At 34.6% G+C, this 14,420-nt stretch overlaps 1 protein-coding gene across 2 annotated transcripts in view; it reads right to left on the bottom strand.

Annotated features, from left to right (window-relative positions):
* The window catches only part of LOC145291160 (dipeptidase 1-like), a 227,126-nt gene that overhangs the window by 1,435 nt on the left and 211,271 nt on the right, over nucleotides 1-14,420 (bottom strand). The window lies entirely within an intron of this gene.

The raw sequence follows: 14,420 nt of genomic DNA, 5'->3' as shown, positions 1-14,420 counted from the left end.
CAAGAAATTCAACCTGGAAAAGTAAAGAACAAGATATTCTAGTAAAGTAAAAAATAAGAATTTTTTAGACTTAAAATATTGCAGCTAAAAATAAAATTTGAATATTGATAAATACTTTATTTATTATTTGCATATGTTGTTGTTTATTATTGAGTTGGAAAGGGTGTCAGTCGCTGGATTGAATTTATTCCCCCCCTATTATTTGCATATATTTATGTAGTGAAAATTGTTTGAATAAAATTAATTCATTAGTTAGTTAGTTAGTAGATGGAATTAATAATTTTATAATTTACATAAAAATTAATAATTTTATTATATCATAATTAGGATCATTTAATTCATTTTTTAGCTGCAATATTTTAAGTCTAAAAAATTCTTCTTTTTAACTTTACTAGAATATCTTGTTCTTTACTTTTCCAGGTTGAATTTCTTGTCCTTTACTTTTCCAGGTTTAATAAAATCTTAAGAATATTACTTTTCATGCGCGCATTTTTCCATATAATCCATGATTTTTCCAGGCATTGCTATTGTATAAAAATTGTATATAAATTTATAATATTTATTAATGATTGTCAAAAACAATTAGCTCTCAAACACACATTTATGCAATATTTATCATTAGTTCCGAGCCAGGGTCTCTACCGAGACTGCGGTTTATGAATTCGTGATCTGTATAGAGCGTAAACTAACAAAAAAGAAGATGGCACTCGGTGTCTTTTTAGATATTGTTGGAGCTTTTGACAACATACCCTTCAGTAGTATGTTCAAGTTGCTACGAGAACTCAATGGGCCACCAGTACTCATCCGATGGATTGAGTATATGGTGAGGCACAGAACAGTTCAAGTAGAACTACTGAGGGCAACTGTTAAAAGGGAAGTAGTTAAATGAAACTCCGAAGTGGGATTTTATCACCTTTACTATGGAACTGTATGCTGAATCCTCTTTTAAAGTTCGGTTTTTTAAATATAAAAAAACGATACACGGGATTGAACTTAAAATCTTTCCACCAACCCCCGGTACTCTAACCGTTACGCTAACATGTCATATTGGCAAAATCGCAGTAAAAAATATTTATATACAAAAAAAAGTTATGCAAAATAAAAAAAAGCGTTAGTCACTTATGTACTTACTCTCCTGTTTGTGAACCCACATATTTTGTTGTAACTTTTTTTCTACCGAACCAATTTTCGAAATATTTTTTTCAAAATGTAGCTAATGAGGTGTTCTATCCAACTATAGAACCTGTTTGAAATTTGGTTGCGAACGGAATAAGTGGTGGGGGTTTGAATGTGTCTCGATTCACTCAATTTCGGACTTAAGCATATATTCAACCACTACTGTGGTTGAATGATACAAATAATAAAATCACATCGTAAGAGACAATCTTTAATTTACTCCTTCAGTTCAGCAACTCTCGCAGACAATGTTCTTTCTTTTCTTTTGCCCTGTTCCTTTTGAATGTCCCCTTTTTTACATAACGTTTTGCTAGCTTTTTTGGAAGAACCGCTGCATGTCGAAATTACTATGAGTTCTTTTCTCACATCATAATTACATATTGTGATATTCGAAAATGAGGCTACATCAAAGATAGGTCACTTTCATATTCTTGTCTAGAAGTGCCAGCTTGGCCCTTGGCAAATTTCGTGAGTTTGGCCTTCAAAAAATATATTTGGTCTTTTTTTTTTTTTTTTAAAGCGTAACGTACGGAATAACTAAAGAAGAAACAGATCTACATCGAAGGAAGGTCATTTTCATATTCATGTCCAGTGTTGCCAGATTGGCCTTTTAAAGTAAAATTTCGTGAATTGATCTTCAAAAATATGTACGTACTAACTAAAGAAATAATATAAAATAAATATTATTAGATAATATTAAAGCAGTATAGAATAATATATATTATCTATATATTAATACAATTGCTTGTGTGTAATACTTTCCAGCTAATTTTATTATTATTATCTACTAGCATGGGTGGCCGGCGTTGCCCGGGTGTTTGGAGGTGTATGTTGAGCAAAAAAAAAAAAAAAAAAAGAAAGTGGTAGTAGGGAGGCAGGCTCGAACCTGTACCGGAAAAGAAAAAAGAATGGGGAAAAAACGTCTTTGCTGTGACGACCACCGCGAAACTGAAGTGAAAATCGAAAGGAGAGGATAATTTCTGAAAATATCGACGAAAAAAGCAACCCCCCCCCCCGTAGAAAAGTGCCCAGTCAAGGGTGAAGAAATTAATGTTTTTAGCCAATTTTTCAAGCTTCAAAACGATATTTATCTTGTGAAAATCCGTCGCCTCTGTCGAAAGTTTTAGGCAGACATGCAAACATACATACATGCATACATTTATATATTGGTAACTACAAATTTTCGACCCAAACCGATGAAAAAGCTTGCCCTATCTCTGAATACCCTTTATGTAAAATTTAAAATGTTTAGACCAGAAATTGTCTAAGTAATTTGGTAGAGAATGCAGAGGTCAAATTTTTTAACTTTGACCCCTATTATGACCCCTTAACATTCATTGTTTTGGGCTCAAATTAAATTATTAAGTTAGATCCATGTCCAAGGAATCTATATCTAAAATTTCAAGTGTTTAGACCCAAAATTGTCGGAGGAGTTTGGTAGAGTTCTCAAAGGTCAAATCGTTTTGACCCTTTAATCGCCAAATTTCTGGCTGAAAACCGATCACATCGATTTTTCCCAAATCTCAGTACCCCTGTATATGAAATTTCGAGTCTGTAGACTAAAAATTGACAGTTATTGCATAGGAAAATGTACACACACAGACACATAGATAGATACACAGACAGACAGATACACAGACACGTTCACTTTTATACATAGATAGATAGATCCGTTTGCGTTTCGGTCGGCATAAAAAATAAACAAAAAATTGGTGTCGCTTTTAAGGCAAAGCTAATAAAAATTATTTGTTCTCCTTTGTTCTCCTTGGCCTTCAGGCCAAGATCAAAGTGTAGTATCTGTTCTTTAGATGCTACATTTTAATTTCTTGTTCTCTCTCAGTGGAGGAGAAATCCTTCACAACTGAGAGAATTTTTTTGTTCCTATTTTTTCACGTTAAAAAACGACCCTGGTGTCTACTATATTTAATGTAACAAAGTTTTAATATTACAAAAGCACATGGGAAAAATTTCTGATTAATTATAAAATGCCCTGGAAATCTCTCTTCTGATTATTATTATTTGTTTACTTGTCTCCTCACAAGGGAAGAGTTAGACATGTGGTCGGTTTTTAAAGTGGGGGAAGCCAGATCCTCCATTAACTGAGACCAAAAAAGAAGAACAGATACTACACTTTGTTTGATCTTTGCCCGAAGGTGAAGAACAGAAAAAAAAAAAGATTATTTATAAAATGCCCTGGAAATGTCCTTTCTGATTAATCATAAAATGCCCAGGAAATGTCTCTTCTGATTAATCTTACATGTTATGTTGAAATTAGTAGTACAAATTCTAATGCACCACTATCGCCACTACCACCACCGTCACCATCAACTATCCACCACCACCACTGCTGCCTCAATCTCCACCACAACGACCGCCACCACAGCAACCACCATGTCAGGTAGCAATTCTTCATTTCTTTTTCTCTCTTAGTTTCCCCTCTCTGTCCTGCTCTAAGTAAATCTGTCGACCTAGTCCACAAATTCCAAAATTTCATCATGACAAGTTTCAAGAAAAAATACACGATTAAACCCGGTTCTCCAACTTCCAACGTAGACCCCTACTACCATGTCTCCTTCTCCAACATCAGGGGTCTACGTTCTAACCTTACAGAGGTTGAAACCCAATTACAGGAGACTAAACCAGACCTTTTATTTTTAAGTGAAACTGGCATTGGACAGGCTATTTCCCTAGATGAGTTTGCAATTACAGGATACTCTAACTTAACTTCTAAATCTGACCCCCAAGATCGCCATGGGCATGGAATATGTGCCTATATTAAAGATAGCTTTCCATGTGGGAGGGACATCTCCAGGGAAGATCCTAACTTACCCTATATGTGCTTCCGGGTTGCTTTAGCTCACACTACTGCATTTATATTTACTCTCTATCGCCCCCACAACAGCGGAGTTACTATCTTTCAAAGCATATCTGAGAAAATTGACCAAGTCCTTTCTACTTATCCTTCAGCTAACATTCACGTATGTGGAGACTTCAATGTTCACAACGTCGAATGGTTGACCCACTCAAACAAGACCGATGATGAGGGAAGGTTCTGTCATGATTTCTCCATTGCCTATGACCTCACTCAGATTGTTCAGGAACCTACCCGTGTGCCCGATAATGACGGCCAGTATGCGAGCCTACTAGACCTTTTTTCTCACAACTTGCCCTGAACTATGTTCAGTTTCTGTTCTGTCGCCTCTTGGATCTTCCGACCACTCTGTTGTATCAATTAAGATAAAAATGAAATGTAATAAGTCCCCAGACGTACCTCTTCATCGTACAGTATATCGATACACTAAGGCTAACTGGGATAGCTTCCGTACATTTATATCTGATCTACCTCTGCATTCCATGTTTAAAAAGGATGTGTCCTCTATAGTATTAGACCTAACTGAATGGTTAATTGTAGGTATTGACCATTTCATACCCTCTAAAAAGTTTCAGCAAAAACCTAACAGCCAGCCATGGTTCTCTCCAGAATGTGCTGCTGCCATTGCGCACAGAAATCACTTTTTCCACTGCTTCAAACGTAATAGATGTATGGACACTAAAGCCGTTTTCAGGACTGCCAGCAACCATTGTAAAAAAGTAATAAGGAACGCAAGAGAGTTGTATGCTCAATCTGTTAAGTCCAAAGTAGCTGAGCAGCGGCTTGGTTCCCACCAGTTTTGGCAAATAGCAAACAGAATCCTGAACAGAAGCGTGTGCTCCATCCCAACTATTATCAATGGACCTGAGGTAATCTCGTCAGCATCAGACAAAGCCAAACTCTTTGTCAAGAACTTTGCAGCTAATTCTACCCTTTGCGACCAAGACCGCCAACCCCCAATATTTCCTCCTGTATCAGAAAACACGCTATGTGATATACGTATATCTGTACGTGATGTTGCCAAGCTAATCAAAAACCTTGATTCCAGTAAAGCAACTGGCCCTGATGGTATTCCAATTATAGTACTCAAAAAACTTCAACCTGAACTAGCGCCCATACTTACAAAACTGTTTAAACGTTGTCTTAAGGAGAATAGTTTCCCATCTCCCTGGAAAATCTCATCAGTATGCCCTGTATTTAAGAATTCAGGTGATCGGTCATCCCCCTCTCAGTACAGGCCAATAAGTCTCCTGTGCGTCATGAGTAAGTTGCTAGAATCTGTGTTAAATACAGAAGTAATCAAACATCTCAACAAAAATAACCTTCTTAGTGACACTCAATATGGTTTCCGTTCTGCTAGATCTACAGCAGATGTCCTTACAGTTATATCGCATAGGATTAGCAAATCTCTCGACGGTGGCAATCTTTCTAGGGCAATTGCTCTTGACATATCTAAAGCCTTTGATAGGGTATGGCATAAAGGTCTACTTCAGAAGATCGCTAGCTATGGTATAGCTGGAAAAGTCTTCTCAATTATTAAATCATTTCTTTCTGATAGGTTCATAAGAGTAGTAGTTGAGGGGCAAAAATCAGAAGCTCACAGTATTAATGCCGGTGTCCCTCAGGGGTCCATCCTGGGCCCAACTCTTTTCCTGATCTACATTAATGATCTTCCAAATCATATCCTTACATCATTTGTAGACATTTATGCTGACGACACTACCATTTATGGCACCACATCTAAGACAGTAAACGAGCAAGTTCTCTCCAATTCTCTCTCCTCTAATCTTGAGCACGTAGTACAATGGGGAAAGGAGTGGCTGGTTACTTTTAATGCATCTAAAACCAAGCTTCTCTCTTTACATCATCAACATTCTAATCCACATTTGTCATCAATTGAAATGAATGGCTCTCGTCTTCAGGAGGCCTCAAGTTTTGACAAGCTTCTGGGCTTGACCATTACTCCTGATCTTAAATGGAACACGTATATCAAATCTGTTGCCAAGGCCGCTGGAAAAATGGTGGGATCTTTCTATCGATCCAGTAGATATCTCACTGCTGATGCTATTCTCTATCTATATAAGAGCCAGGTACGTCCAAGGATGGAATACTGTTGCCACATCTGGGCAGGAGCTGCTAGAAAGGACTTGTCCTGCCTTGATAGAGTTCAAAATAGACTTCGTAGCCTCGTAGGAGATGTCTTTTTCTCCTCCTTGCAACCTCTATCTCACAGAAGAGATGTTGCAAGTTTGTCTCTGATGTATCGTTATTTTCATGGAAAGTGTTCAACTGAGCTTCAATCTATGGTCCCCCCTCGCCAAACTTTTACAAGAAACACTCGTCTAGCTGTAAACACTATCAATAATTTCCCCCACTCTTTATCTGTGCCTAAACCTAAACGTAGATTCCATGAACAAAGCTTCTTTCTTAGAACTGCACGCCTGTGGAATTGTCTTCCGTTTTCCTGCTTTCCGGCTGACTACAATATGGTTGTGTTCAAGTCTAAAGTAAATAAGTTCTTGATGAGCCGTTCCATATAAGTTATTAAATTTACCAAATTTTCATTACTAATGATTACTATATTGACCAACTTCTACTGTACACTCTTTAACCCTTATCCTTGAGTGGCCTCTGGGCCTTGATAATGTGGTGATGCCTTTGTAAAAAAAAAAAAAAAAAAAAAAAAAACCTCCACCGCCGCCACCAACACAACCACTGCCACCACCGCACTGACCAACGCTGCCGCTATCCACCACCACTACCGCCGATACCAACACAACCGCCGCCACCACATTAATTAATTGTTAGTGTTCTGTAAGGGTTAACTATGCCAATTTGGGTTGAGCGGTGCCAGTTTTTTTCCTGGTTTTTCGATGTTATGTAATAATTTTTTTATAAAACAGTGTTTTTCTGTATATATTTGGAAAAACTGCAAAGTCTTTTTCCAGAAATGACGTCATGATGATGGTTGTGGAGGTGGAGAACGAGCACGATTATGTTTCTTTTAAAAGTGTTCCGGAGCCGTCTAGGATTTCCAAACCTTCTGTTTTAGGCAGGCGTAAGAGGAGTAGTATCTGTTTTGTGGTTACAATGTAATCTCCCATGCATTATCTCCTTCAGTTTTGTTTGGGCGGGGATGGAGGGAAATAGTGTTCGTTTTGTTCCTACAATGCCAGGCTTACAAAACATTATTTTCTTTTACTTTGTCTTGTAATGGTTTACATGTGATATTCGTACACATACGAAAAAAAAAATTCTTAGCAGTAACGAAAAAATCTTACCTCTGATGTACATAAAAATTATTAAAACTGAAAATCACGTCAAATTATCGAGTAGTAAAACTTTTCAATAATAACCAAGGTGCTTGTGCAGTATAGCACTCATATTAAAAACAAGCAAACTCTTAGCTGTAACATACTGAAAAGTTAGCTCAACAGAAAATCACAGAAAATAATCAAAGAGTTTCATGTTTAATAAGAAATAAGGTTCTTGGACAGAAATCGTCTCAAGAAAGAAGGTACGTATGATATAACACTCATATGAAAAACATGATATAACACTCATATGAAAAACATGATATAACACTCATATGAAAAACATGATATAACACTCATATGAAAAACATGATATAACACTCATATGAAAAACATGATATAGCACTCATATGAAAAACATGATATAACACTCATATGAAAAACATGATATAACACTCATATGAAAAACATGATATAACACTCATATGAAAAACATGATATAACACTCATATGAAAAACATGATATAGCACTCATATGAAAAACATGATATAACACTCATATGAAAAACATGATATAACACTCATATGAAAAACATGATATAACACTCATATGAAAAACATGATATAACACTCATATGAAAAACATGATATAACACTCATATGAAAAACATGATATAACACTCATATGAAAAACATGATATAACACTCATATGAAAAACATGATATAACACTCATATGAAAAACATGATATAACACTCATATGAAAAACATGATATAGCACTCATATGAAAAACAAACAAAATCTTACATGTGACACTACATAAAATTTTTTAAAACCGAAAATCACGTTAAATCATTGAGTAGTATGACTTTTCATTGTTTTCTCATGTAGGTAGAATACTGTACAAGGTACGTATGATATAACACTCATATGAAAAACATGATATAACACTCATATGAAAAACATGATATAACACTCATATGAAAAACATGATATAACACTCATATGAAAAACATGATATAGCACTCATATGAAAAACATGATATAACACTCATATGAAAAACATGATATAACACTCATATGAAAAACATGATATAACACTCATATGAAAAACATGATATAACACTCATATGAAAAACATGATATAACACTCATATGAAAAACATGATATAACACTCATATGAAAAACATGATATAGCACTCATATGAAAAACATGATATAGCACTCATATGAAAAACATGATATAGCACTCATATGAAAAACATGATATAACACTCATATGAAAAACATGATATAACACTCATATGAAAAACATGATATAACACTCATATGAAAAACATGATATAACACTCATATGAAAAACATGATATAACACTCATATGAAAAACATGATATAACACTCATATGAAAAACATGATATAACACTCATATGAAAAACATGATATAACACTCATATGAAAAACATGATATAACACTCATATGAAAAACATGATATAGCACTCATATGAAAAACATGATATAACACTCATATGAAAAACATGATATAACACTCATATGAAAAACATGATATAACACTCATATGAAAAACATGATATAGCACTCATATGAAAAACATGATATAGCACTCATGAAAAACATGATATAACACTCATATGAAAAACATGATATAACACTCATATGAAAAACATGATATAGCACTCATATGAAAAACATGATATAGCACTCATATGAAAAACATGATATAACACTCATATGAAAAACATGATATAGCACTCATATGAAAAACATGATATAACACTCATATGAAAAACATGATATAACACTCATATGAAAAACATGATATAGCACTCATATGAAAAACATGATATAGCACTCATATGAAAAACATGATATAACACTCATATGAAAAACATGATATAGCACTCATATGAAAAACATGATATAGCACTCATATGAAAAACATGATATAACACTCATATGAAAAACATGATATAGCACTCATATGAAAAACATGATATAACACTCATATGAAAAACATGATATAACACTCATATGAAAAACATGATATAGCACTCATATGAAAAACATGATATAACACTCATATGAAAAACATGATATAGCACTCATATGAAAAACATGATATAACACTCATATGAAAAACAAACAAAATCTTACATGTGACACTTCATAAAAGTTTTTAAAACCGAAAATCACGTCAAATCATTGAGTAGTATGACTGTTCATTGTTTTCTCATGTAGGTAGAATACTGTACAAGTACCTTATTTCTCCTCATATTATTATGAAAACGGGTGGAGAAAACAGAAGGGGTATAAGGAATCAGTCACGGAAATGGCTAAGGTACTTTACGATTTTCAAATCACTTAGTTTATATATATGAGTGCATGGTGTAATTTCGGTAATTGCTGAAGCAGTTTACTATCTAAGCATGACTGTATTTCATATATATTTTTTAAGATAAGGGAACTATAAGGAGTCAGTCCCGGAAATGGCTTAAGCAATTTATGATCTAAAAATCATTTCATTTCATCTAACAAATTAATGAATTAAGAATATTCATCTTATGAAATATATATATATATATATATAATTTAAAGGAGATTAGAACAATAGTCTAAAGAGCTGAGTGTATTTTAATTTAACAGTGAAATTACTAGTTTAATTAAAATACAGGAAAGAGAAAGTGCTCGTTGTAATTTAGATATATAATAAGCTCATTAGTTAAATGTCCTAGAGCTAATTCAATATTAAGTAATGTGATTGATAATTTAAAATTTAAAAATCAAATTATAATTAAATTAAAAATCCGTTTCATAAGAAGGAACAACAACAAAATCAATTATCTGTACGATCGTTTCGGAAAACAATGCTTTTTATTGTGGTATACATCAAGTTACGTACAATAATTACATATAGTTTTTTAATAAGCAAGGTCTCCTCGTCAGCAAATTTTGAAGGGTTTTTATTGAATTTAAAAGACACCATAAATAAACCTAATATATATATATATATATATATATATATATATATATATATATACACACACACATTATATATATACATATATATATATATATATATATATATATATATATATATATATATATATATTATAAAAAAGTGAACCATATCGTAAATTCAATCAACTAAAAAATGGAAACCGGGGTGAGGAAAAGAAAAAAAAAAAATATATATATAATGGGGCAAATTATATGTACAATTAGATAAAATAAATAAGTCGATTAAAAAACGATCGTTAAAATATACCCAAAGCGCTTTTCGTTCAGACAAACATTTTCAAGGGTCATAAGTCTGAAAATTATTTTTTTTTTTTTTAGAATATTTGGTAGTGATATGGAATGCGAGCGGAGAGGAGGTTAAGAAAAAAAAAAAAAAAAAAAAACCTGACTACCCAAATAATTCTAACTGAAGCCGGAGGTTTCTCTGCTTGCACAAAGTAGGGGGGTTAGCAATGATGGCAAGTGCTTCGAGGACAGACAGGTGGAACTTTGTGCGTCCTCGGTACAAAACAGAAAAACACTCCGGAGAGAAAACAAGACCGCACTCCTTTTTATCGACCAAGTGTTGGCCGATGGACGATTCTATCAGTTGAGATTTTCTGGTAGTAGGTTGATGATCCCGGATGAAACGGGGAACATGTTGGGCGATTCTGACCTGAAGACGCTGGGTCGTCTTGCCTATATAGACGGCACCACACCGACATTGAAATTTATAAATAATATTACTTGTTTGGGAGATAGGCAAGACATCCTTACGAAATGAGGGAAAGGCGGTTTTTGTGGAAAAGGCAATACGGAGCGATAGAGCACCAAAATTAGAAGATACCAGAGAGGAAATCTTATCGCAAATAAGTTGGCCTTCAAGTCCAATCCAGGGTAACCTAAGGTATACCGGAAATCTACATGGACCGTATTTTGGTAGCTCAGAAAAGCATTGAATTTTTTTTATTAATAACTAAGTTAACTAATGGAGGTGGATATCCATTAGTAATAAAAATCCTTTTAATGTTTTAAATTTCCACATCAATAAAAGGTGGGGAACAAATAGCAAGTGCCCGATGGGTTAAGTTTCTAATAAGATTTAGTTTCCTGGTTGTGGGTGCAAAGGAATCCCAACTGAGATAAAGACCAGTGAAAGTGGGTTTTCTATAAATAGATGTCATAAAGGAAAGCCCACGTTTAGAAACTAACACATCAAGGAAAGGAAGGGAGTTATCTTTTTCCACCTCCATCGTAAATTTGAGAGAAGGGTGTAAATTATTTAATAAGTGGAAAAAGGACATAGCTTCATCATGCGTTGCGAAACAAGAAAAAGTGTCGTCAACATAACGCATGTAAAATGCTGGTCTAGCGCACTTGTCAAACAACGTCTGTTCTAAAAAACCCACAAAAATATTGGCCAAAGTTGGGCCAAGGGGTGATCCCATCGATATACCGTCGAACTGGCGATACATCACATCGTTGAAACTAAAGGAAACTGACTTAGTAGCAAGTTCCAAAAGTTCAACGAACACCGCCTCAGGAAAAGAGGGGAGGGGGCCAGGGCCTCTATAAAGAAAATCGGCACATATATCAATGACCTCGTCAAGAGGGACATTGGTAAACAAATTGCTAATATCAAAGGAGACCAAATAACAGTTGTTAGTGGTAAGAGGAAGCTCCTTGATAGTCGATGCGAAATGAAAAGAATCAGGTGTGCAATGTGTTGAATAAAAAGAACAGACTGGTTCAAGAATTAAAACCAGCCATTTAGCCAGATTGTGTTGGGCCGAACCTACCATCGACAAAATTGGTCTCAATGGAGTATCAATTTTGTGTACCTTAGGCAATCCGTAAATCCTGGGGCGTTGAGAGCCCACCGGTCGGATATTATTATAAACTTCCTTAGATAAATATTTAAGTTTATGCCATCGAAGTAGTTTATTTTGAAGCTTGGTTTCAATTGAAGGAGTGTCATCGGAGTCCAGGGAACCTAAACAGATAAATTTGCTATCATTGTTAAGAATAGAAAGCATTTTTTCCATATCACTACCAAATATTCTAAAAAAAAAAAAAAATAATAATTTTCAGACTTATGACCCTTGAAAATGTTTGTCTGAACGAAAAGCGCTTTGGGTATATTTTAACGATCGTTTTTTAATCGACTTATTTATTTTATTTAATTGTACATATAATTTGCCCTATTATATATATATATATATTTTTTCTTTTCCTCACCCCGGTTTCCATTTTTTAGTTGATTGAATTTACGATATGGTTCACTTTTTTATAATTATTCTAAAATTTTGCCAATCGAATAAAGTTATATATATATATATATAATCTTTGAAGTTTTTAACCTGTAAAACTATACAAAAAAAATATTTTTTATGATTCGTTAGAAAACCATCCTGTCAATAAGTCATTTAATCACCTGCAATCATTGCATCAACTCGCTCTCGAATTTACTATAGTACCAGTAATAATTTATTTTTTAAGGGATCATCAGTTGTTTACCATGAAACACTGTTTCGGGGATTTAAAAACAAAACAATATATTACATCATGGCTCCCTAGTAGTGTTGATCAAACACCACCACCCTTAATCTTAGGAAGAAGACATGTTACAAATATTTGATCCAATTTCCTATTCTTAATTGCAATTACTAACCTTTTCATACTATAAAAATGAATTTCTTACCTGTGCGATTCATCAATTTTCACATTTAAAATGGATTATATTTATTTGCTGTCCACTCAGCAAAATGTGGCACAAGGCCGGAAAGTGGTAACCCAGCAAGCTCCCCTAAAGGAGGGGCACTCCTGCAATTTTAAAAATTGCCTGAGTAACCCCGTCGGCATTCCCCGGTCGGGGCGCCTCAGGCAGCAAGCAATAAACTTGCCCCACCGGAAAGCCCAGTGGCAAGGCCTGGGAGGGTGGACCTCCTAGGTATTACCCAGGCGGTGTACCTCAGTCGAACAGGTGCTGGGCCGGTCTCCGGCCCCTCACCTGTTGGGCTGAGTGTCAAGTGACGGATCCTTGACTGGTACTATCCATTTAAAATGGATTATATTTATTTGCTGTCCACTCAGCAAAATGTGGCACAAGGCCGGAAAGTGGTAACCCAGCAGGCTCCCCTAAAGGAGGGGCACTCCTGCAATTTTAAAAATTGCCTGAGTAACCCCGTCGGCATTCCCCGGTCGGGGCGCCTCAGGCAGCAAGCAATAAACTTGCCCCACCGGAAAGCCCAGTGGCAAGGCCTGGGAGGGTGGACCTCCTAGGTATTACCCAGGCGGTGTACCTCAGTCGAACAGGTGCTGGGCCGGTCTCCGGCCCCTCACCTGTTGGGCTGAGTGTCAAGTGACGGATCCTTGACTGGTACTATCCATTTGAAATGGATACATTTTTTAATTTATCAGTCTTGTATTTATAAGATTACGGATTAGTCCATGTAACTACTTATCACCCCCCACTATGATTAGTATTTAGTATATTTACATTTTTATTTATTTAAAATTAGACATATAAAGGTTAAAAATATTTTTACATTTATACATTTTTTTTTTAATAATATAAATTTATTATATGTAATAATAAATACATTTTATACTAATATAGTTTTGGATTTCCTTAATTAATATAGTCTGGTTTATCTTAAACGATTCAAAAGCATCAGGATACCAAACAAATGCTTTATTTAACTGTTTAAATATTTTATTTTATCCCCACCTTGTTTTATCATCCTTATTACTAAGCTAGAAACTGGTGTGTGTGTAAGTATAGTCATATCATCTGTGAACATTGTACACTTTTATTTTTTCATTAATCGAATCCCACCAATTACTGGTTCATTCCATTTTCTTATCACTATGAAAAAAATCGCAAAAGTTGACAAATCTTATTACTTACATGCCAAATTATCAAAATATCAGGAAAAGATTGTGACATAGTTATTACTGATTTACAAGTCACTTTGATTAAAATATAATATATAGAAAAAAAAAGAGATGCCTTACTATAGTTCTATTTCTTGTAATAATATATCTCAAGCAGTCAACCAAAAATATTTATTTTTTAATTCACGGACTAATCGGAAC

Source organism: Euprymna scolopes, chromosome 12 (assembly GCF_053919585.1).
Source record: "Euprymna scolopes isolate OS-2025 chromosome 12, ASM5391958v1, whole genome shotgun sequence".
Taxonomy (NCBI): Eukaryota; Metazoa; Mollusca; class Cephalopoda; order Sepiida; family Sepiolidae; genus Euprymna; species Euprymna scolopes.
The sequence above is the reverse complement of the archived record's forward strand: the minus strand, read 5'-3'. Positions and strand labels throughout refer to the sequence as shown.